The sequence below is a fragment of the Rhodamnia argentea genome, chromosome 2, assembly GCF_020921035.1.
Source record: "Rhodamnia argentea isolate NSW1041297 chromosome 2, ASM2092103v1, whole genome shotgun sequence".
NCBI classification, from domain to species: Eukaryota; Viridiplantae; Streptophyta; class Magnoliopsida; order Myrtales; family Myrtaceae; genus Rhodamnia; species Rhodamnia argentea.
Window position 1 is genome coordinate 15,654,528 of NC_063151.1, and position 26,039 is coordinate 15,680,566.

Sequence of the window (26,039 nt, forward strand, 5' to 3'; positions counted from 1 at the left end):
TTAGAAAAATTCAAGAAAATCACAAAAAATGAGAAATGGTCACATTCAACTGGCCAAATCGAAATTTTGTGATTTTCAGTCCCAAACCCGAAAAATGACCATTCTACCCTTCCGGGCCATTCGCCCCAAATTTTTACCCAAGTCACCCCGACACCCAAATTTGATTTTTGTATGGGCCGATAGGGCCATTTTATACATATCGAACCTTGATTTGATTGATTTGTTTGTTTGTAATGATTTTGATTGCGCATTAATTTTTCGATTGTGATTGATTAGGATAGAAAATTCCCATCCGTATGAAAACTTAGAATTGTTAGGACCTACCTCACCCGATATTACATCTGCATGGATTCCTAGGTTAGAAAAACAATCAACATCGGTAACCGAAAGGGCGTCAAATTTGAAATTTGGCGTAACCAAATCCCCGGACCCAAAATCTCTGGTTTTCGCGGAACCGAACGGTTTCTCCCGACCGCTCGGTAAGGTTTTCCGATCGTACCTTCCAATAAATCGATCGGTGGCGACTCCAAATTGCATGTACATCTCGCACATGCCACCCGACCACACAAGGTCAAATTTCGATATTTAAAAAATTTTACCCGACATCGCGATTCGAGTAATGGGTCTTGGGAGAGACTCGCGATCCCCCATATATATATATGCCTATAAAAAGGAGGGATCGGCTCGTTAGCCCTATTCCACCCCGGGAAATGAGGAAATTTCCGGGAGGGTCGCGACATCCATGTAGGTTGGATTTACATTATTTTAATGCCACGTAGGATTTTCCGATGACCCAAATCACCGATGGCACTTAAGTGGTCGATATTTAAAAGTTATGGTACTTAGGTGATCGAAAAAAAAGTTGTGGCACTCAAGTGATTGCCTTACAAAAGTTATGGCACTTGTACTGTACTTACCCCGCTAGATCATAAATAGATGGTCATCACCACTCCCTATTTATAGGCAGGTGGTCAACCGATGAACCTCTCTTTTCCGAGAAAGTCGTTGGAGCTTGCTGAAGAAGCTTATCGATCCACGAAGGAGTATTACCTGAAGCACTCCATCCATGAAGAGTGGTGCCCGAAACTCCCCGATGTCACCCCGGTCCGATTTGTCAACAACAAGCTTAGGCGGATGCTAGGCAAAGCTAATGAGGAGATTGCCACATCGAAGAAGATCATCAAGCAGGTGAAGACTCAAGCCGGCCCCCAAGCTAAGAGATGGAAGAGTGGAGCCGGGCCCTTGAAATGATAGGCTTGAGTCCTTTTGAGTCATGTCATTATTTACTTTTACTTTCTTAGGGCTCTTGTTAGGGAATTTTCGCCGGATATTAGGCTTATTATCTTTGATTGCAGTTTCAGTTAGTGATTCAATTCTGTTTCCATTCTGACCTTGTTGGTTTTCTCGAATTCTTACACCTCATTCAAGTAGGATTCAATTTCCACAATTCAAATTAAAAACGTCCATGAAATCCAGATCTATCATGTGAAATTTTTTTTACAGCAATCCGATGCATTTTCTATTTAATATGGAATTAATGGCCGTAGTCAAGCAGGCTGGAATTTGACACGTTTTCAGACTCCAAAAGCATTTTACAAATTAATGCTAGTTAACGTGCCTTCTTATGGAATTTCCAAATACGAAAGTTGTAGATCTATGTTTCAACTAATAGCTTGAAAAATTTCAGAATTAAATTCACAATTTAAGAGGGCCCTTCATTCTTTCAACAATAGGCGGACATAATAGTTTTCTGAAGATGATTTTTTGGAAAGACACATTAAACTGATTTGATCTGATCATTTCTAGTCCGATTTCCTAACATGAAAGTTGTTCAACAGTTTCTTGGGTACAAGCTTGTAAAATTTTACATCGTTCTAGCCATTGGATGATTTTTCACGAATTTTTCTCTAAAATCCAATGAAAACTAAAATCCCCCGCATCAAGGTCTTGAGTCTAGTCATGTGATATTCATGAGTCTAATCATGCCACCGATTGACTCAATGTCTCTTGGGGTTGTACTCTCCATGTCATCTCCTTATGTAGGTAATTTATTACGGATCCTCCATACATTACCCAATCGGTCGCAAAGAGGATGGCCGATATTAATGGTGCTATCGGTGACTCCTTGAACGAGCAACTCGGCACCCTAACCGAGCTATTTAAAGGGATGATGTCCCAAAAGATGGAGGAGATGATGGCTATCTTCACAACCAAGCTTCAATCATCATCTCTATCCCACCGCCGGTCATTATTGCTTCAATTCCTCCTGCAAACAATTCGGGCAAGGCCTCGGAAGGTATTCCCTATTAGGCAATGTCGCTAGAAGATGTGATCATTACAGGCACAAGCTCAAGCGCACCACCCTTGGTTCCAACTCCCCAAGCCAGCCCCGTGGCAACGAGACTAAATGATGAAGCTGCCAAGCTGCTGGCCCAAATGGAACAAAGGATACGTGAAGTGGAGGGGACACACAACATACCACAAATTGATTTTGCTGCTTTTTCAAGGGTCAAAGTGCTAGAGAAATTTAAGATGCATGACTTTGAGAAGTACGCTGGAACTTTAAATCCAGTGAAACATGTCCAAATGTACCAGGCTAGAATGAACAAGTACGCGACTAATGAACCCCCGATGGAGCAGACTTCCAGGCCATTTGAGGGATGTAGCTATGAGATAGTATATGAATTATAAAATCTACAGCATGGATGATTGGGAAAATGCAGCCAATGAATTTATCCGGAACTTCGGTTTCAACATTGATGTCGTCGTCACTAGAGAAGATCTAGAACAGTCAAAACTCAAGAATGGTGAAACGATCAAGCAGCATGCCACCGGATGGAGGAATGTGGTGTCCTAGTTAAAACCAAGTGCTGCCTAAGCGTGAACTCATGAGATTGTTTATCTCTATCCTTCCCCAAGCAATGCGGCCTTGGGTTCTTGGAACTGTCGCAACATTGTTCAGCCATCTCATTTCAATGGGTGAAGAGGTGAAAATGACCTAAAGAAGGGATGGTATGGCGATACTAGCACAAATGTCGGTGCTAAGAGGTTCACAGTAAAAAAAGACAAAGAACCAACCTCACAAGTTAACGCGACCTATGCCTAGAAACCTTCAACCCAAATGCCGATCATACGGATCCCTAACCGGCGGCGGGCCAACTACGGTGCACAAAGGCAAATGGGGAACTCACGTCATCCTCGACAATTCACTCCTCTCTTTGGGACTTCATCACGGTACTAGCAAGTACTACGCAAAAAAGGGCTTTTAACGTTAGAGCCTTTACGACCAAACTATACGAACTCACCCAGGCATGACCCATCAAAAAAGTGTGAATATCACCGTAGTGAAGTGAGGCATGACGCTGACAATTGTTATGTGCTAAAGCATCGTATTCAAGACCTACTTGACTTGAAAGCATTCTCATTCCAAGACAACAATCGACCAAATATACGAGATAATCCTTTGCCGGATCATTCGGGCAAAATTAATGTTGTGTTTGGCCTTGAGGCCCGGTCAAGTAGTTATTTTTAAACTCGGGGTGGTTGATATTTTTTATGCTCCGGTTAGAGTAGGTTATTATGAAACCGGAAAGCTTGTATCATGGGGTCAGTTAAAGGAGAAAATTTCAAGTTTGATCAAGGACGGGTTGATAGTCTAGATGAATCGGATAGGAGTGATAGCCAAGGTATCTCAAATCAGCATCAACTGGAACCAAAAGTTCTCTGCTTTGACCATGGCTCATCCTAAGCATTTTCTAGAGATTGAAGTAGTGGGGGACAACTTGGTTAGTCCGGTCAAGATTGATTCGGAGTTAGCTAATATGCCACCACTGGAGGAAGCTACGGACGATGAACTTGGGATTATAATACTTGAGAGCTTTGCGATCGTATCACTATAACCTTTCCCATACAAAGACGATAAGGTTGTTCCTTAGTCCTATGATCTTGCCCTCATAACAAGGTCTGCACGTGCTTATAATGATGACCAGCCGGTCAAACAGGTTGTTGAAAAGGATGCAAAAGAATCCTTACCCATGATCGGGACAAGTGAATACAGTATCGTCGACCGGTTATAAAGTCGCCACTCAAGTCTTGCTGTTCGAACTCTTACGATCGTTTGAGAAGCATCGGGATTCCTTGATGAAAGTATTGGGTCGGATACACGTCCCTAAGAACATCGATCAAGATAAGCTGAAGAATTTTTTTGGGAGTGTCCTTTTGAAAGATCAAGTTGCATTTGCGGATGACGAGATTCCTGCGGAGAGATGAGGCTACAACAAGGCTCTGCACATAACGGTGAAGAACAAGCAAACCTACATAGCCCAAGTACTCATTGATAATGGGTTGGTACTAAATATTTACCCGCTAGCCACATTGAATTGCCCTGGAATCGATCTGGCCAAGATGCGAGCAACTAAGACTTCTGTTAGGTCATTTGACGATATAAAGAAGAACGTGATGGGGCAAATTACTCTTGAGATTCAGATTGGGCCCTTTGTGTTCGATATTCTCTTCTAGGTATTAGATATTCCCTCGGTCTTCAATCTCTTGTTAGGCCGTCCTTGGATCCACAACGTAGGTGTTGTTCTATCAAGTCTTCATCCACAAGGCCGTCCTTGGATCCTCATCTCGTCCAAAAGGGTAGATTTGGAGAGATCTCTTCTAGATGCCTTGCAATGGCTAGGTTGGAGGCGAAAGAGTATAAAAGACATCTCGAAGACGAAGGGAATAGAGATCGGCCTAAAGAGGGAAAAGTGTTCGTAATTCCTAGATAGAGTGTACTCCATTTTTTAACACACTTCTTGATCCATCCATTATAATTGTGAGGAGGTGTACACAAGAGTGTTGAACGCTAGGTGTGAAGTCCTGCGTGTCAAGGAGATCACCGATCCGTAACCTCCGAGAAGATTAATAGTGGAATCCAGCCGATTGGCTGTCAACCGAAGAAGTGGACGTAGGCTTAACCAAAGCCGAACCACTATAATCCCTCTGTGCAGTTTTCCTTATCTCTTACTCTGATCTTTCTAAATATTTTGTGATAGCTAAACCGCATACGGACAATACGCATTGATCCTATTACGTTTCTAGCATTAATTGAATTGCTTGATCATATGAGATTTCTGTTTTACACCGTGTGACTTGAATTCCGCAATAAAATCTTAAATTCGCACGTTATCACCTATTCACCCCCTCTAGGTGAATTCACTAGCCAACAACAATTGGTATCAGAGCAAGGTGCTTGTATTTTGTGAAGTGTTTTTACTTCTAAGCTAACGATCTTTATGGCTAGCAATTTCTCTCCTTCATGGATCGAAGGTGGAAGTAATAGCAGGCCACCATATTTTGAAGGAAAAGATTATAGCGACTCGCGGAACAAATTTAAAGCATTTCTCGGATGTCGGGATCCTCAAATTTGGGATGTCGTACAAAGATGAGTAAATCCAGTGACTGAAACTACAAGTGCAGGGGATAACACGATGGTTGCGCTAACGCCATGAGAGATAACCAAGAGAGATGCTCTTGATGAAAATGCCATTTATTCATTTTATAGTACATTATCTCCTACTGAATATAGACGTATTGCGGATTGCTCTTCATCAAAAGAAATTTGGGATAAGCTTCACGTCACCTACGAAGGAACATATAGAGTAAAGGAGACAAAAGTCAACTTTCTACTCGGACAATATGAAGCATTCAAAATGACGCCTGATGAGACAGTGAAAGAGATGTTTGACGGGTTCATCGAAATAGTGAATGGTCTCACATATCACAGGCAACCAGTTTCTGGACCTATGAGAATCAACAAACTACTACGAGCTCTTACAAAGGAATGAGACAACGTTAAAACTTCAATTCGAGAGACTCAAAGAATATCTCCCTTGTCAATGGATGAGCTCATTAGAACTCTTCAATCCTATGAAGAAGAAAGGATCAATGATGAAACCACAACTAGAGGTAAGAAGTCAATTGCCTTAAAATCTAATGTTGATTCCGATGTTTCAGATTCCGAAGTCGAAGATGATGAATAGTTAGCGCTCTTGGTCAAAAGATTTAGACGAATGGCCAAACAAGGCAGGAATTTCAAAAACAGAAAGGATTCTCAGACGATTCCATCGTAGAAGATCATCTAAGATAAAAAATGAAGGCCAAGAAGTCATCCGCTTCGAATGTAAGAAAAGAGGCCACATCAAACCCAATTGCACTTTGTTAAAGAAGGACAAGGATGAAAAATCCAAGAAAGCCTTGAAAGTAGAAATTTGGAGCGACACCGAATGTGAAAGTGATGAAGAATATGCAAATGTTTGTCTAATGGCAGATTCAAATGATGATATCGAGGTAACTCACCCAAACATCTCTCCCGAAATATCTGCGTATAGAGATGAACTATGTTTAGAATACAAAGCTACTCTTAAGAGACTTTCCGAATTGAAGAAGGAAGTTGCCGTTTTTAGACAGAAGGATATTTCGCAAAAAGATAAAATCTGTTTTCTCGAAAAGGAATATTGTTAACTAAATGAGAAATCCGATTCTATATCTTGCGAAAATTTGCAATTAAAATCAAGGATAGAATCTCTTGAAAAAGAAAACGATTTCTTGAAAAAGGAAAGAAATCATTTTGAAAAGGAAAATCTTTCTCTGAAAAAGGAAAAAGATATTCTTGCAAAAGAGAATTCTGTTTTGAAAAAGGAAGTTTTAGAGATACACAAAAAATTTTCATCCGGTTCAAAAACTTTGCAACACATACTTTCCATACAAGTTCCCTACTATAACAAGTCTGGACTTGGTTTTCAAAAGGAAAGTAATGAGAAAATTTATTTTCCAAACGTAAAAGAAAGACTTAAGCGGTGACCTTCCAAACGTGCTTATCAAAGTCATTTTATGAAACAATTTGTAAGATTTGAAGGTCAACATTCCTCGGGATGTTCAAATTGTGGTGATCCGAAACACTCCAGGAGAAATTACTTAAAGATCAATCAATCAACTCGTGATATTCTTAGATACACTTCTACGACTAACCTCAAAGGACCCAAACAAATTTGGGTACCAAAGAAAAAGTGAGAATTTTTTTATCATTGTAGGTACCAAACAAAAGGAGAAACAAATGGTATATTGATAGCGGGTGCTCTAGATATATGACTGGTGATTCATCCATATTTATTAATCTCAAAAAATTTGATGGAGGAAATGTGTCCTTTGGAGGCAACAACAAATGAACAATTATCGGCAAAGGAACTGTGAAGATTGGCAATCTACTCATCAAATATGTTTCATTAGTCAAGGGTTTGAATTTCAATCTTGTTAGTATTAGCCAATTATGCGATATTGGATACAAAATTTCTTTTGCGTAAAATAAGTGCTCAGGTACAAGCCAAGACAACAAGTCTTCATTTATCGGACGAAGAAATGGGAACATGTACCTTCCGGATACATCATTTGAAGATGAAAAATGTCTTCTATCAGTCAAAGACGATCCAGAACTATGGCACAGGAAGCTAGGATATATAAGCTTCAAGCAAATAAGCAAGCTCTCCAAAAAGAAGCTGGTGAGAGGACTTCCAAATGCCAAATTTGAAAAGACAAAACTTTGCGAAGCATGCACACTCGGAAAGCAAGTAAGAAATTCTTACAAACCCATTAATGAAGTCATCACTACTCATGCTTTGCAACTATTGCACATGGATATCTTCGGACCCACTCGAACATAGAGTATTGGAGGTAAAAAGTATTGTCTTGTTATTGTGGATGATTATACAAGATTCACTTGGGTATTCTTTCTTACTCACAAGAGTGATGCATTCTCATTCTTTAAAACCTTTTCTAGAAAAGTTCAAAATGAAAAAGGTTATTCAATTACTAGTATCAAAACCGATCACGGAGGAGAATTTGAAAATAATTACTTTGCTGAATTCCGTGATCAAAATGGTTTTCAACACAATTTTTCTTCTCCTTATACTCCTCAACAAAATGGAGTTGTTGAAAGGAAAAATAGATCTTTGCAAGAAATGGTACAAACTTTTTTAATTGAAAGTAAAGCTCTACCTTATTTCTGGGCTGAAGTTATTTCGATTGCATGTTATGTAATCAATCGTGTTTTCTTTTTTTTTTTGTAAGGGTAATCAATCGTGTTTTCCCGAGACCATTGATTGAGAAAACTCCCTATGAACTCTATAAGGGAAGAAAACCAAATATTTCATATTTTCATGCGTTTGGCAAGAAATGTTATATTCTTAAGAATGCAAATGATAGGACTGGTAAGTTTGATGAAAGATCAAATGAAGGTGTATTCTTGGGTTACTCCACTACTAGTAAAGCATACCGAGTCTTCAACAAGAATTCTCGGACAGTTGAAGAATCAATGAATGTCAAATTTGAAGAAGAGCGGATTACTCGGACGATGGATTACGAAGAAACAACAAGATCCGGAATTCGGAACACATCATCTGAAGAAGAAAAACCATCATCCGAAGATGCAGAACTAGTTGAAACGTTTCAAAACATGGAAAACACCTTGCAAGGCACATCATCTGAAGGATCAAATGATGAAGACCCCACCGAGACCGATCATGACAAATCAAATAGAAGCTGGAAATACAGATCAAGTCATCCCACAGATCGGGTTATTGGGAATATAAATGAAGGAGTCAAAACTAGATCTAGACTCAAGGATACAATAAATGCCTTTGCTCTAGTTTCTGAAGTTGAACCCAAAAGAATTGAAGAAGCTCTCGAAGATGAAAGCTGGATCGAAGCTATGCAACAAGAACTACAACAATTCAGATTGAATGAAGTTTGGGAACCAGTACTCAAACCAAAGAATCATCCTGTCATTGGAACCAAATGAGTTTTTCGGAATAAGCTGGATGACAAATGAAAGGTAGTTAGGAATAAAGCAAGACTTGTTGCACAAGGTTACTCACGGGAAAAAAGGATTGATTATGATAAAACCTATGCACCAGTGGCAAGATTGGAAGCTATCAAATTGCTACTTGCTTACGCTTGCCATCATGACTTCAAGTTGTACCGGATGGATGTTAAGAGCACATTTCTAAATGGGTACATCAAGGAGGAAGTTTATGTCAAACAACCTCCAGGTTTTGAAGATCCAAAGAACTCGGATCATGTATACAAACCGAAGAAGGCTCTTTATGGGCTGAAGCAAGCACCTCGAGCTTGGTATGAAAGGTTAAGTAACTTTCTAATCGAAAAAGGTTTCGAAAAAGGTAAAATTGATACAACCATTTTTATCAGAAGGGAAGGTAAAGACATTCTGCTTATCCGGATATATGTTGATGATATTATCTTTGGCTCATCTAATCAACATTTTTGTGAGAATTTCTCTCAAAACATGCGGAATGAGTTTGAGATGAGCATGATGGGTGAACTTAAATTCTTCCTAGGGCTACAAGTAAATCGGACTAATCGGGGCATATTCATACATCAAGCAAAATATGCCTTGGAACTAGTGAAGAAGTTTGGTCAAAACAATTGCAAGAAAATAGAATCACCTATGTCTACCTCATCCAAACTAGACAAGGATGAACAGGGCAAACAGGTTAATCGGAAGCTATACGGGAGCATGATTGGTTCTTTGTTATATCTTACTGCATCTCGACCCGATATTATATTCGGTGTATGTATGTGTGCGAGATTTCAATCTGACCCTAAGGAATCTCATAGGTCTCTTGTCAAAAGAATTATCAACTATATAGGAACTAATCCAAATCTAGGATTATGGTATCCCAAAACATCGGATCTTATATTACATGGCTATTCATATGTTGATCTTGCAGGTTGTAAGTTGGATAGAAAATGTACTTCGGGCACATGGCAACTTCTGAGATCAATGCTGGTGTCTTGGTTCTCCAAGAAACAGAACACCGTAGCTCTATCAACTGCTGAAGCTGAATATGTTGCACTAGGAAGTCATTGCGCTCAAATACTATGGATGAAGCAACAACCGAAGGACTTTGGTGTTGAAGCTCACAATGTGGAAATTAAATGTGACAACACAAGTGCCATCAACCTCACAAAGAACCCGGTTCTGCACTCACGAGCTAAGCATATTGAAATTAAGCATCATTTCATTCGTGATCATGTGCATAACTATGACGTCAACATTCAATTTGTTGATTCTAAATATCAATTAGCTGACATATTCACTAAGGCACTCAATAAAAATACATTTGAGTACATTAGACAAGAGTTGGGTATTACCATGATTCCTATTTGAGCTGAGACCTAGACGGGAGAAATTTCTTGAGAACTTGGAAAGTATCTTCTAAAGGAACTTACGGATCTCGGAACGTGGAAAATCGTCCGTAGACAACATCTTCCGAGCAGATACGACAAAAGATTTGATCGTTTGAAATCTTGGCGCGTAAGTCGTTTTTATTTTTGGCAACAAATAAGGTACGCATCAACACAATCTTCCTAAATATTCGGCAAATATTATGTGATTGTGCTGATTACTCCGATTAAATATTTGATTGCCTTGATTGTTTTTAAATTGGTTGAGTTAAACATATTCTCAAAATCTTTTCTAAAGAATTTCCCTTTGAGAAAATGTCTTATATACCCTAAACTTTCTCCACTCGTTCAATCTTACAAATCGCTCTCTCAGATCTGCGAAATCCAAAAACCCTAAAACCTCCAGAGCTCCACGATCGGGATTACCCAACAAATCTCATTCCTCATGGCACTCAAAAATCCCTCGGCACAGAAATCCTCGGCGGGCGGCTCTCGCCACTGCGGTCGCTTAGGATAGAGAACAACCGAGGATGCTCCGGCACTCACCACCTTGCCGGGCGAAGTCGAAGAGCAAGCACGAAGAGCGATCGCTCATATGATAGAGATTTCACCATCAAAAGTAACCGAGGAGAAATGCAAGAAGATTAAGCAACGAATCTCTTCTACGGTAATCCGTACCCCTGAGGAAAACGCTAGTCTTCCTGTTGATAAAAGAATTAGGCTAGCTAGGGGTCTGTTGAATATTATTAAAGGAATGCGGATTGGTGGTAGGTCTTGTCGCGACCCTCCCGGAAATTTCCTCATTTCCGGGGGTGGAATAGGGCTAACGAGCCGATCCCTCCTTTTTATAGGCATATATATATATGGGGGATCGCGAGTCTCTCCCAAGACCCATTACTCGAATCGCGATGTCGGGTAAAATTTTTTAAATATCGAAATTTGACCTTGTGTGGTCGGGTGGCATGTGCGAGATGTACATGCAATTTGGAGTCGCCACCGATCGATTTATTGGAAGGTACGATCGGAAAACCTTACCGAGCGGTCGGGAGAAACCGTTCGGTTCCGCGAAAACCGGAGATTTTGGGTCCGGGGATTTGGTTACGCCAAATTTCAAATTTGACGCCCTTTCGGTTACCGATGTTGATTGTTTTTCTAACCTAGGAATCCATGCGAGATGTAATATCGGGTGAGGTAGGTCCTAACAATTCTAAGTTTTCATACGGATGGGAATTTTCTATCCTAATCAATCACAATCGGAAAAATTAATGCGCAATCAAAATCATTACAAACAAACAAATCAATCAAATCAAGGTTCGATATGTATAAAATGGCCCTATCGGCCCATACAAAAATCAAATTTGGGTGTCGGGGTGACTTGGGTAAAAATTTGGGGCGAATGGCCCGGAAGGGTAGAATGGTCATTTTTCGGGTTTGGGACCGAAAATCACAAAATTTCGATTTGGCCAGTTGAATGTGACCATTTCTCATTTTTTGTGATTTTCTTGAATTTTTCTAATTTTTTTATTTTTTGAATTTTTATTTATTTTTAAAAAATATTGGAAATTTTCCGGATCGAAATTAATCGACCCTCGAAGTCTCAAAAATTTTCGATCCAGACTTTATGAGTCCCGAATCGATCTACAAATTTTAGAAAATTTTTTATGAAAATCTGGGAATTTTTATGAATTTTCTAAGTATTTTTACAATTTTTTTGGATTTTTGGAAATTTTCTTTTTATTTTTTATTATTTTTTTATTATTAAACCGGACCGGGTCAACCCGGTCAACGACCGGTCAACCCGGTCCGACCGCTCACAAACCCGCCTACAACACCAAAACGACACCGCATATGCATTTTCTATTTATTTTCGATTTTCTAATATCTATTCCTAATATTCGAATATACTAAAATAGAACGGACGGCCGAGATCAACTCCTGGATCAATCTCGGCCGTCGACTCCTTCTCTCGGACAAAACGGCGACGTTCTAGCCTTCGTACTCAAAAACGACGCCGCTCGGGTATTGAAATAAACGGCCACGATCCGAACTAAAATCTAATCTAAGCCGTTCGTCCTACTCGGACTAAAACGACGTAGTACCAATTAAAAGCACGGACGGCCACGATCTAACCTAGATCTAATCTCAGCCGTTCGTTCTGTCTCTGCTAAAACGACGCCGAATCAACTATGAGCACGGACGGCCGGGATCTAAACTGGACTCAATCTCGGCCATCCATTTCATACGAAGAACAAAACGACGACGCATTTGGCCCCTTTACTCCGAACGACGTCGCCTTCTTAATGACCTAGACGACGACGTTTCTTCATTTTTTTATTTCTATCTTATATACAAAATATCTAAAAAACACCAAAAAAATGGATCCAACGGCCCGAAATTAAACCTATCTAATTTTCCCCACCGTTGGATCAAAGCCGATCGGGACCATTCGCGCCAACGACCAAGCCATCTCAGCATGAATCGGACCTATCACCGAACGACACCTAGGACGCCGACTTGTTGACCGACACGTAAGCATCGTCGTCTTCAACCTCTCGACGACGCGACGAACGGCCGAGGTTTCCCGGCGAGATCCAACGGTGAAACCTCGGCCGATCAACCTCAAACCAACGCCAATCTACTTGTTTTTACATCCAGATTAACATACTCTAAGATCAAACAATTTCAACGGCTAAATCATAGGAATCGAGCTACGCACAGTCACGGCATTCTGAATATCAATCGCGAAATACAGAGCATAACAATCAAATCCAAGCTTCATACATCCATAAATCGAGTTGAGGATACTCACCTCGGGCTCCGATCGAGCCCGGAGTTGCCAGATTTGCACGGCCGAAGATCGGCCGAACCGCGGAATGTTGGAGGTTTGATTCGGGTGACTCGGGCGAAATCAATGCGAGAAAAAGGATGCGATCATGGTCGGAGAGGTTCAAGGATGGAAACGCACATGCTAATTTCAATAATCGTGCAGGTGTGAGTGTGATGCCATAGATGTGCAGAATGAAGCTTTTGAAGTCGACTTACCGATTCTGGATGTCTCAAGGCGATTCGGGTGAAGCGATCGCTTCCTTGATCTTCGAGGCGAGCTCCGGGAAGTGGTTTCACGGCTTGGAGTGGCCTGGATTGGCCGGACAACCGATTTGCGAGAACAAGCTCCGGCGAGCTACGGTGAGGCTCTCTAGCACTTCTCTCACTACTCGCTCTCTCTTTCTCTCTCTTTCTCGTTGGTTGTGCGAGCGAATCAGCCCCCCTCTTCTAGAATTCTCCCTTTGCTATTTATACTCGCATTTTGAATTTTGGGCGCGCACGGTGATGATTCACCGACTCACTTCGCACGTGCCCAAGCGTGCGAAGTGAGTTGGACGGAGACCGGAACGGAATAGGATTCCGTCCAGCTCCGTTTGGCAATCCGGCAACGCCAATTGCACGCGAATTGAGCTGGGTTTGCAGATTGTTGACTTTTTCACGTTGCCGCAGCTTTGACCGGCTCGCCGGAGCTCTTCCGGCGGCCATTGTCCTCGGAGTTTGGCTTAATCGACGCATATTTACCCGAGGAACAAAACGCCCAGAGTTAATTGACACAATTATCATCGATTGCATGGCCAATTTGTTCATTGAAATTCATCCAGGTACTTGTTCATGTGCGCGGGTGTTACGAGGAAGACGATGCACTATTCTGGACCGGTCCGGTCGGTCCGACCGGCGGTCGTCGACCGGTCCGAACCTGGTTCGGACGGTAAACTTCACGCAATTTTCAAAATTAAACAAATTTGGCTGGGAATTTTTGCAATTAAACCTCAAAATTGGACTCGGGGGCCTAGATATTATCTAGAAATGTGTTTTTGCCCAAAATTTCCCATCAATTTATATGAAAACCCCAAATTTTTCTAAATCGGCAAATTGGGGAAAAACTCAATTGGACGTCTAATTGATAAAATTGGACTATGAGACCTATGCCAATAGATTCAGAATGTGTTAAAACCCCAGGGGTGATCCAATTGTGTATAGAAAATTGCTCAATTGAGAGTAATTTCAAAAATTGCAAAGTTGAGGGACTTAATTGCAAATAATTTGGGGATTTTGCCTAATTTGTGCAATTCGCGCAATTTAGGGTGCAATTGATCAAATTGAAGTTCAAAGGGACCACAATTGAATGTCTAGACTTAAAATGTGCAAAAATTACAAATAAAAAGACTCAATTGGTATTTTTTGTGCAAATTCAACCTTAGGCATTGTGAAGAAACACCTAAAATTGAACTCAATTTTCAATTTTTCTTGAGATCAATATAGAAAGGGAATTAAAAGAGAAATATTGGACATTTTTCTGTATTTTTGTGACCTCGAAAAGTATTTTTTATGATTTTTCAAGTATTTTCTTATTTTCCGAAAATATTAAAAAAAAGTGAAAAATATGAAAAATTATTTTTTGTTCCAAATTGGTTCCTTAAGCTTGGCCAAGGCTTCCAATGTTGATTTTATAATTTTTATTTTTTTTGTGAATTTTTAATGAATTTTGGAAAATAAAACTAAAGGAAAACCGACTAAAAAATTCGGGTGTCAACAATTTGCCCCTCTTTGAAAGTAATCTCGGTTAGAGGTTGCTTTCAAAGACAAGGTGACACCTGGATCTTTTGTCGACTCTGCTGGGGAAAAATCTAAAGAAAATAAGTCTTTGACATTCGATTGCTTTACCTTCGCAGTTTAAGCTCCGACTCCGTGGGGAATTATTTCAGTTCATGCTCATTTTATGTGAAAGAGAAATGAGAAGAGAGAGACTTACCCGTAGCTCACCTGTCTATGGTTTGAGATTTGTCGATCCGAGGTTGAAAGATTCGGTGTATGGAATTACCTGTGGACGGTTTGGCGCGATTTTGCAATGGTCGGCGTCCGTCTGGTGTCGAGTGGTGATTTGAAGATTTGGAAGGAAGGTTCACCCTTGTAACAAAGGGGTTTCACCTATTTAAAATGGGTTTGACTATCCACTAGGGATTCATCATTTAAAAAGGGGGCAGATCGGCTTTCGTCTCTCCTCTACTCACCGTTCGAAAGGGGAGGTTCACCCTTGTAACAAAGGGGTTTCACCTATTTAAAATGGGTTTGACTATCCACTAGGGATTCATCATTTAAAAAGGGGGCAGATCGGCTTTCGTCTCTCCAGCTACTCACCGTCCGAAAGGGGAGGTTCACCCTTGTAACAAAGGGGTTTCACCTATTTAAAAAGATTGGCTATCCTCCATGCGGGGACTCACCATCTAAAAAGCAGATCGGCTTTCGTCTCTCCAGCTACTAACCGTCTGAGGGGGAGGTTCACCCTTGTAACAAAGGGGTTTCACCTATTTAAAAGAGATTGGCTATCCTCCATGCGGGGATTCACCATCTAAAAAGCAGATCGGCTTTCGTCTCTCCAGCTACTAACCGTCTGAAAGGGGAGGTTCACCCTTGTAACAAAGGGGTTTCACCTATTTAAAAAGATTGGCTATCCTCCATGCGGGGACTCACCATCTAAAAAGCAGATCGGCTTTCGTCTCTCCAGCTACTAACCGTCTGAGAGGGGAGGTTCACCCTTGTAACAAAGGGGTTTCACCTATTTAAAAGAGATTGGCTATCCTCCATGCGGGGATTCACCATCTAAAAAGCAGATCGGCTTTCGTCTCTCCAGCTACTAACCGTCTGAAAGGGGAGGTTCACCCTTGTAACAAAGGGGTTTCACCTATTTAAAAGATTGGCTATCCTCCATGCGGGGACTCACCATCTAAAAAGCAGATCGGCTTTCGTCTCTCCAGCTACTAACCGTCTGAGGGGGAGGTTCACCCTTGTAACAAAGGGGTTTCACCTATTTAAAAAGATTGGCTATCCTCCATGCGGGGACTCACCATCTAAAAAGCGGATCGGTTTTCGTCTCTCCAGCTACTAACCGTCGAGGGGGAGGTTCACCCTTGTAACAAAGGGGTTTCACCTATTTAAAAGATTGGCTATCCTCCATGCGGGGACTCACCATCTAAAAAGCGAGATCGGCTTTCGTCTCTCCAGCTACTAACCGTTCGAGGGGGAGGTTCACCCTTGTAACAAAGGGGTTTCACCTATTTAAAAAGATGTTCCTCCCGGGACTCCCATCTAAAGGTTTTCTCTCCGGCTACTAACTCGGGGGGAGGTTCACCCTTGTAACAAGGGGTTTCCCTATTTAAAAGATTGGCTATCCTCCATGCGGGACTCCCATCTAAAAGCATCGGTTTCGTCTCTCCCTACTAACGTCGGGGAGGTTCACCCTTGTAACAAAGGGGTTTCACCTATTTAAAAAGATTGGCTATCCTCCATGCGGGGACTCACCATCTAAAAAGCAGATCGGTTTTCGTCTCTCCAGCTACTAACCGTCCGAGAGGGTGCCATCCGAGGACCTAGGTTAACTAGTGTACCTACAGAGCTCAAACCCTATTTCAAATTTTCAAATAAGCAGATCGGTTTTCGTCTCTCCAGCTACTAACCGTCCGAGAGGGTGCCATTCGAGGACCTAGGTTGACTAGTGTACCTACTGAGCTCAAACCCTATTTCAAATTTTCAAATAAGCAGATCGGTTTTCGTCTCTCCAGCTACTAACCGTCCGAGAGGGTGCCATCCGAGGACCTAGGTTGACTAGTGTACCTACAGAGCTCAAACCCTATTTCAAATTTTCAAATAAGCAGATCGGTTTTCGTCTCTCCAGCTACTAACCGTCCGAGAGGGTGCCATCCGAGGACCTAGGTTGACTAGTGTACCTACAGAGCTCAAACCCTATTTCAAATTTTCAAATAAGCAGATCGGTTTTCGTCTCTCCAGCTACTAACCGTCCGAGAGGGTGCCATCTGAGGACCTAGGTTGACTAGTGTACCTACAGAGCTCAAACCCTATTTCAAATTTTCAAATAAGCAGATCGGTTTTCGTCTCTCCAGCTACTAACCGTCCGAGAGGGTGCCATCCGAGGACCTAGGTTGACTAGTGTACCTACAGAGCTCAAACCCTATTTCAAATTTTCAAATAAGCAGAGGATCCGAGGACCTGGGGATGCCAAAAGACCTGCAGAAAATCCAAGTTAATCAAATCTTTAAAATGCAACTTTTACGAGGATTTGGGGTCACCAGGGAACCTGCAGAAAGTTCAATCAAACATCATTAGTATGACAACTTTAAGTTCTTGGAAAAAATTCAAGAATTCTAGACAAATTTTCAAAGTGTATTTGTGAGGGAAATGTCTCCAATCACAATTTCAAATCTCCACTGGGGATGGATTTTGAATGACACATCCTGAGTGTTCTTCAAAAAGGTTGTTTTTTTAAAAAATTTTCAAAAGGATTTTCCTTCATCCAAGAGGGCTTCTCACCGTTTTGGAAAGGCTTTTTCTTAAAATTCAAATCTGCTCACAGGAAACCTAACCTCGAGGTTTCGGGATCATTCGAGATTCATACAATCTGACTAATCGGAGAAGGCATTTTAAAAGGGACCGTAATTCGGGCCAGGTCAAAGGCTTTTCAAAGGATATTCATTTTGAAGTTTAGAAATGAATTTTGATCAACAATAGTTTCTTCGGGTCTACAAGTCAAGAACCCTGAAGTCATGATAAGACAGGATTGTACTTACCCCTTTAAGCGGTAGCTTCCTGTATGATTTCTTGCATCGACCTGAAACACCTCTTAGATCGGAAAAGTTTTGGTGACAGGTTGTATTTTGGTTTAAGGTGGGCTCTTTAAGAACGGCCATATTTTCAAAAGAGGGTGAACTTTGGTGATCACCTTGACATTTCTCCAGCTTTCATTTGCCTTTTGCAGAAAATTCACAATCATTCTTTTTCCAATTGATTTTGAGGATTTTCCTCTTTTCATCTTAATGATTTTTCTTTAGGATTTGCCCCTTTTCGGGATGCTCTTTTCATGGGCTTTGGCCTTGCTTTTACCAGGCACTTTGCTTTTTCTAGCCCTTTCATTCTTCATCATTTTCGCACTGATCGGCTCTTTTGAGACCAGTATCAAAATTCTTCCGATCATGCTTTTTGATTCATTGTTGGTAATTCCTTTGCTTTGCCCCAGTGTGGGGGGGGTGATCACCAACAAGGGTTTAGAAATGAATATTCAAAGGCTCAAATTGGCTTTTCAAAGGGTAAGTGTTTGGGATATAGAAATGAAATGCTTTTCTTCACTTTGAGGTGTTCCAAGTCTTTGCCAGAAATCACCTGAAGCTAATCACTAAAAGATTGATGCAGGTCAGTACAATAAAGTCTTACCCGACCTTTTCTCCAAGGAATCATCCAATGAACCTCCAAATATGCCCCATTGTGGGGTGGTTCTTGACAGGGTTATATTCATAAAATTCTCCCTTTCGGCTCGGAGTGGTTATCAAGGGATACAAATGTGTATGGATAATTTTGAAATGGAAATGCCTTTCATCATTTAAATCCATGTAATCACCGCGAATGATCCCTACGTCCCAAAATTAAGCTCTTTCGCTCTATCACTCTCACTCATCACTCAAGTGTGTCGGGGACGTGTTTAAGGACAAAGTTTGCCTCTTTTCATTTGAAGGATCATTCTTTTGAAAAGCTTTCAAAGCATGCCCTTTTATAGAAACTCGGGCGTTTTCGTCAAAATTCATCGTTTGCCAAATGTTCTCATCAAAGATAATATTCAAAAGATGTTTCTGTAATTTGTAAGGAATATTTCTTTGAAAGGGCCTTGTGGCTCTATAATTCCAAGTTTTTTTTAATTTCAAGCACGACGGCGTATGAAAATTCTTTGTAAAGAAAGAGAACCTCAAACCTGTCTTCTTCAAATATTGGCTTCGTCCCCTGTAAAAACAAAAGGAAACAATCAGTTCAAGGTATTCAAAATTTTAAGTTCAAGCGATTTCTTCTCGTCTCCTTCGGACGTTGACTCCTGTCTCCTGTAAAAACAAAAGGAAACAATCAGTCCAAGATATTCAAATTTTCAAATCCCAGTGATTTCTTCTTGTCTCCTTCGGATGTTGACTCCTGTCTCCTCTTTCGTTCACTCCTTTCTGTAAGAACAAAGGAAACAATTAGTCCAAGATATTCAAAATCCGTGATCCAAAGTAACAGATAACTTCCCTGTTTTGACCGGTTGCTCTGCAAAGTTCTTCATGATTCCCAGTCCACCTACAAAATACAAACGTATGCAAATGCATGTATGCAGATGTCATGCAAATGCAAAATTTTCATGTGACTCATATCTGCTCATCAACCGCTCTGAAGCTCAATTTATTTCAAGGAAAATATCTCTTCACGGCATCCGAATTCACTGGACTTGCCAATTCTTCTCCATCCAGGTTTACAAGTATAAGAGCTCCCCGGATAAGACCTTCTGAATCACATAGGGGCCTTCATAATTTGGCATGAATTTGCCTCCTGGGTGTTGTGCGTTTGGGAGCATTTTCTTCACAACTAGCATCCCCGCTTCAAAACTTCTAGGTTTAACCTTCTTGTTAAAAGCTCGGCCACTTTCTTCGATAACTTTGACCATGACAGATAGCCCTTAATCGCTTTTCGTCAATCAAATTCAATTGTTCGTGTCTCTGTCGACTCCATTCATCTTACGTGAGCCCTACTTGAGACAGAATCTTTAAAGAGGGGATTTCCACCTCTACTGGTAGGACTGCTTCCATACCGTATACCAAAGAGTAAGGAGTTGCCCCAGGTTGAAGTACGAATTGAAGTTCGGTAGGCCATGAGAGCATATGGTAATCTTTCGTGCCAATCTCGATATTTCTCAGCAGTTTTGGCCAATATCTTCTTGATGTTCTTGTTTGCCGCTTCCACAGCTCCATTCATTTGCGGGCGGTAAGGCGAAGAATTAAGGTGTCGTACCTTAAATTGTTCCAATAGTTGATCGACAACCTTGTTGTTCAAATTTGAGCCATTGTCTGTAATGATGGCTCTTGGCACTCCATATCTTGAGATGATATCTCGCTTGATGAACTTAGCCACACTATTCGCAGTGACATTGGCATATGAGCTGGCTTCAATCCATTTAGTGAAGTAGTCAATAGCCACCAAAATAAAGCGATGTCCGTTTGAGGCCTTTGGGTTGATAGGGCCAATCATATCAATTCCCCACATGCAGAATGGCCATGGCTCTGACATTTGATGTAGCTCGGTTGGCGGCGCATTTATCCTGTCGCCGTATACCCGGCATTGATGACAGGATCTAACATGCTGGTTGCAATCCGACTCGATAGTCAACCAGTAATACCCGAGTCTCATAATCTTCTTGGCGAGGAGGTGGCCATTCATATGCGGTCCACATTCCCCTTCATGAATCTCTTTCATAATGAGATTTGCTTCTTTGGAATTCACGCACCTCAGCAGGACTGAGTCAAAGGATCTCTTGTATAGGATCTGTCCGCTGAGGAAAAATTTAGATGCCATCTTGCTTATGTACTTTTTATCTTCTGGTTGACTGTTCATGGGAATTCGCCCTTCGGTAGGTAATTCTTGATGTCATGATACCACGGTTCCTCATCGGGTTCTTCTTCAATGACCATGCCAGTATGCGGGTTGCTCAAGGATGTCAATCCTTAACGGTTCTATCTCAAGACCATTTTGCACTTGTAACATGGCTGATAATGTGGCCAAAGCATCAGTAAAATGGTTCTGAGTTCTCGGCAGATATTCGAAAGTAATCTCCTCAAAGTGTTGGATCAGCTCTTCGAGGTATTTATGATAAGGAATAAGCTTGGGATCCTTTGTCTTCCACTCCCCTTGAGTTTGTAAAATGATTAGCATGGAATCTCCATATACCAGTAGCTTCTTCACCTTTAATGAGATGGCCAATTGTAATCCTAGTATGCAGGCTTCATATTCGAAATGTTGTTGGTACAGGGAATACCAACTTGGCTGAAACTTGGATAATGTTGATCTTCGGGGGATATCAAAACGCCCCGATGCACGATCCAGTGAGGTTCACTGCGCCGTCGAAGTACATTGTCCATTTGTCTTCGGATATATTCGAGGATTTGACCTCCCTTGTTTTGCTCTGAAACCTCCTTAGGAGGGTTCTCGCCTAGCATATCAGCAATCGCTCTTCCCTTGACAGATTTTTGGGGAGAGGTTTTGATATCGAACTCGAAAGCAGTATTTGCCATTTAGCCATCTTTCCCAAGCAATGTTGGCTTCTCCAAAAGGTATTTGATGGGATCATTTTCAGTGACCAGCTCTATATGATAATGCAAAGTGTATCTTCGCCTCAATCTGTGGAGGACCCAAACCAATGCTACGCAAGTCCTTTCCATTGTTGGGTATTTGACTTCAGATGTTGTAAACTTTTTGCTCAAATAATATATGGCCCGCTCTTTACGATCCTTGGGGTTAGTTTGGGCAAGTAAAGCTCCCAAGGACTCATCATTAACAGTCGGATATAGAGTTAAAGGAACGTCAGGGATAGGAGGTACCAATACTTGGAGGTTGTACCAGATATTCCTTGATCTTCTCAAATGCTTGTTGGCATTCCGCATCCCATTTCACCTTTGTACCTTTCTTTAGCAACTTGAAGAAGGGTTTTGCCGTTTTCGATAGTTGGGATATGAATCTGGATATATAATTCAATCTTCCCAGTAAACCCCTTACTTCTTTAACAAGTAACAGGAGTTCCTATTTCCCATATGGCTTTAATCTTGGAAGGGTCAATTTCAATACCACGGCTGCTCACCACAAACCCTAGCAGCTTTCCGGATCTTGCGCCAAATACGCATTTCGCAGGATTCAACTTGAGCTTATACTTTCTCAATCGATCAAATAACTTCTTCAGCACTTTAACATGGTCTTCTCCAGGCTTGGACTTGGCAATCATATCATCCACATAGACCTCGATCTCCTTATGTATCATATCATGAAAAAGGGTCACCATAGCCCTCTGATATGTTGCACCTGCATTTTTCAACCCAAATGGCATCACCTTGTAACAAAAAGTTCCCCATTGTGTAGTGAATGAGGTCTTGATCTTATCTTTTTCCTTCAGCATGATCTGATTATATCCCGAGAATCCATCCATAAAGGAGAACAATTCAAAACCCGCAGTGCTGTCGACGAGCACATCAATGTGCGGTAGGGGAAAATCATCCTTGGGACTAGCTTTGTTCAAGTCCCGATAATCCACGCATATTCTAATTCTCCCATCCTTCTTCTTAACTGGTACGATATTGGCGACCCAATCAGCATATGGGACAGCCTCGATAAATCCAACTTTAAGGAGCTTCATCACCTCTTCCTTGATTTTATCCGCCAGTTCGGGATTCATTCTTCCGGGTGATTGATTTACTTGGTGTGCAAGAAGGATTTGTGGGCAAAGCATGCTCCACAATCTCACGATCTAGACCCGGCATGTCAGCATACGACCAGGCGAAGATATCTTGATATTCCTTGAGTAACACCGTCATTCTTAAAATATCTGCTGCCGACAGGTGTCCTCCTATTTTCACTTCCTTGACGCAATCGGAATCTCCCAAATTAATGATGATAGGTTCTTCAGAAATAGGAGGCTTAGATTCTTCGAAACAATCCCATTCTTTCTTGATATCGCTCACATCAACCTCGTCTATATCAACTTCGCATGCATAGTCATCGAGCTGATATGAGTCACATATTAACCTGTTATGTATGGGTGGGATGACATGCCTGAAATGCACCATGATAGGTTAGTATTCAAAGATGATAAAATTGAAGGATGCATGATTCCTATCATGAAAACATTTTTCAAATTTCAATTTTCTTAGATAAGGAAAGGAGAACTAGTCCACGATCTTCCGGACATCCTGGTTCTCAAAAGCTGTTTAAAATCCTAGATCATATGGCGGATCGGGCCTCAAGTTTCATGGTAGAATCAATTGTCATCATCGGACCAATCCGTTGCTCCACATGTCTGTAATCAAATTTGAAATGTTTTTCATTAATAAATGCAACTAAGAACAATACGAAGCTCGCACTTCCTGGATCACAGCATGTGACCCAAAGGGTGCTAAAACATCAAAAAGCTTTAAAGCAAATGCAGTAATCAAAATGCATTAAAAGATAAAGTTCAGAAAGAGCCTTTTACTCGGGGGTGGGGAAATCATCGTCCAGCCACTCAATTATCACGTTCACCCGATTATCCGAGGAACGGGTTGAATAAGTCCGGCTCTGCATCCTCGGAGATGTCTTCATCTTCCAGCCATTTGCCTCCCTTAGAGAATACCTCGAATAAAGGGTTTAGGAGCATTTTTCCTCTAGCTTTCCATACATCGGTACCTATGAAACGGCCACCTTGGCGTCCACGGCGTCCATGGTCTCCATAACGATTGTTTCGACCTCGGCCTCGACCTATGTTATTTTCCACTATTCCGCTATAACCCAGACCAACCTTGTGGTCATTTGAGCCCAAATTCAAAGGGTTACGGATTCCCCGACCATATTTCCCTAATCCAGCACCCGGAATAAATCCATTCGAGAGTAGCACTTTTCCCGCCATAGTTGCAGGTCTTGAAAGCTCCGGTATAGCCACCTTTGCATCTGGTAACACATGCATGACGGATACAATGTCGAAGGTGTGATAACTCAGCTCCTCCTCTTTTGAGGGTTCGACGTATGGAACCATCCCTTTTAAAGCGGCCCGATGTCCTGTCTCGCCATGGACGGTGATCAATTGACCCTTGACCACAAATTTTAACTTTTGATGCAGAGAGGAAGGTACCGCTCCAGACACATGAATCCACGGTCTTCCCGGGAGCAAGGTGAAGGCGCTTGGAATATCCAATACTTGGAACGGTATAGAGAAAGTTACCGGTCCAATGTCAATGTCCAGCTCAATCTCTCCTACAACATTCTTGGAGACTCCATCAAATGATCGGATGGTGGCCTTGGATGTCTTCACAAAATCTTCATTGATCCCCAAGCTTCTCAAAGTGCTTAGTGGACACAGGTTGAAAGCGGAACCATTATCAATCAAGACGTGAGGAACCTCCTTTCCGTGACACCTCACAGCTATGTAAAGGGCTTTGTTGTGAACTCGCCCTTCTTTCGGGAAGTCTTCGTCCGAGAAGGATATCTGGTCCTTCGGAAGGATAGCACCCACAAAGTCTCCCAATTGCACTTCGTTAATTGTCTGCGGAACATGCACCTCATCCAGCACCTTCAAAAGGGCGTCTTTGTGCTTTTCAGAATTTTTGAAGAGATCCAAGTAAGGAAATGCGTGCGGGCATCTTCCGCAGTTGGTCAACGACATCATATTCACTGGTCCTCACGACCGATTGCAACTTCTCAACCTCTTCCGCAGTTGGGATTCTCTTTTCGGAATCCACTTCTCTCGGGGGATAACATCTTCCGGATCTCATTATGGCGTCAATCTCGCCCGTTCCATAATCCCAATGAACCGCCCTTGAGTTGTACTCTTCCACAGGCGGTAATTTAATCCTCACCGGTATGATCTTTTCTGGTAGTGATTCGGATGTTGATGGTTTTTCTGAACTAGAAGCTTCTAACTCCCAGCTATCAACTTTGTTCAAATCAATCACGAAACGAATTGGGGCATCTATCATCCCAATCATCTCATCCTCATGAACCTCCTCGGGGTTATGTTCTGGACCGGGCCTTATCAGCGTGGCGTTTTCTTCATCGAAATCCCTCTGCCTTTCTCTTCTGACTCTCGGGATGATCCCTTCAATCCTCATGCCAATCTCCACCAGATGTTGGAACGATGAGTACGTGTATGCATACATGCGATCAAAGTATTCCGCCGGAAGTGACTTTAGTACAAACTCCAGCATTTCTCTCTCCGACAACGGCGGTTGCACCATCATGGCGTGTTTCTTCCACCTTCTTGCAAAGAGCTCAAAACTCTCATCTTCACCTTTCCGGATATTCAACAGATTAGCCTTAGTGAAATAACCTCTGATTCCAGCTTCAAAGTGTCGTATGAAGTGTTCTGATAAATCCTCCCAGCTCGGGACCCAGTCTAGATCGATTGATTGAAACCATACCAGCGCGAGGCCCGTTAAACTTTGTCCAAAGTTCCGAATCAGTGTTTCGTCATCTTCTTGGTGGCCAACCATTTGGCGAAGATAGTATGAGACATGCGCCAGAGGACACCCAGCGCCATTATACTTCGTGCGGAAGACCACTCTCGGGTTCACACCTTGAGGCGGGACGTTTCTTGCTTGAGTAAGTGGCGTAATCAGCTCCTTCAACTCATCCATTTTCCTCGACACGTCATCTCCTTGCTCTTGAAGTAGAGCGATCTTTCGATTCTGTGTCTCCATGGTCCGCCGTATCTCCAGAATCTGCATGCTTTCTTCTATCGCCATAGTATTCCTTTTGGTTGTCGATTGCGATAAATCTGCTACCATAGTTGTTAAATGACGCATGTGCGTCTCCAGATTAGAAAGTCGCATATCGACCTCTCGATTCTCCTGTTCATTCCGAGGAGCCGCTTGGTCCTTAACTTCATCGATCGTTCCCACAAATTCATCGCTTGTGGGGTCATCCATTCCACCCCACCCATCGGGGACTACATCTCCAGAGTCAACAAAGAAACTCGGGGGCGCCGAATATAGCACTTTAAAGTTGTACCCACCACTATCTTCCCCCAGGTTATCAACTATTTCGCCCCTCTCTAGGGCTTTCTGCAAAAATCTCCTGTCGCCTCGGCGGGCCTTATCCAGACGGACTTCATATTCGTCTATCTCTTCAATTTCTTGACCATCTTTGATGCTCATCAAATATCCCGAGGGTATTTTTAAAACAGCTCCCCTCGTAGGTTTCATCGT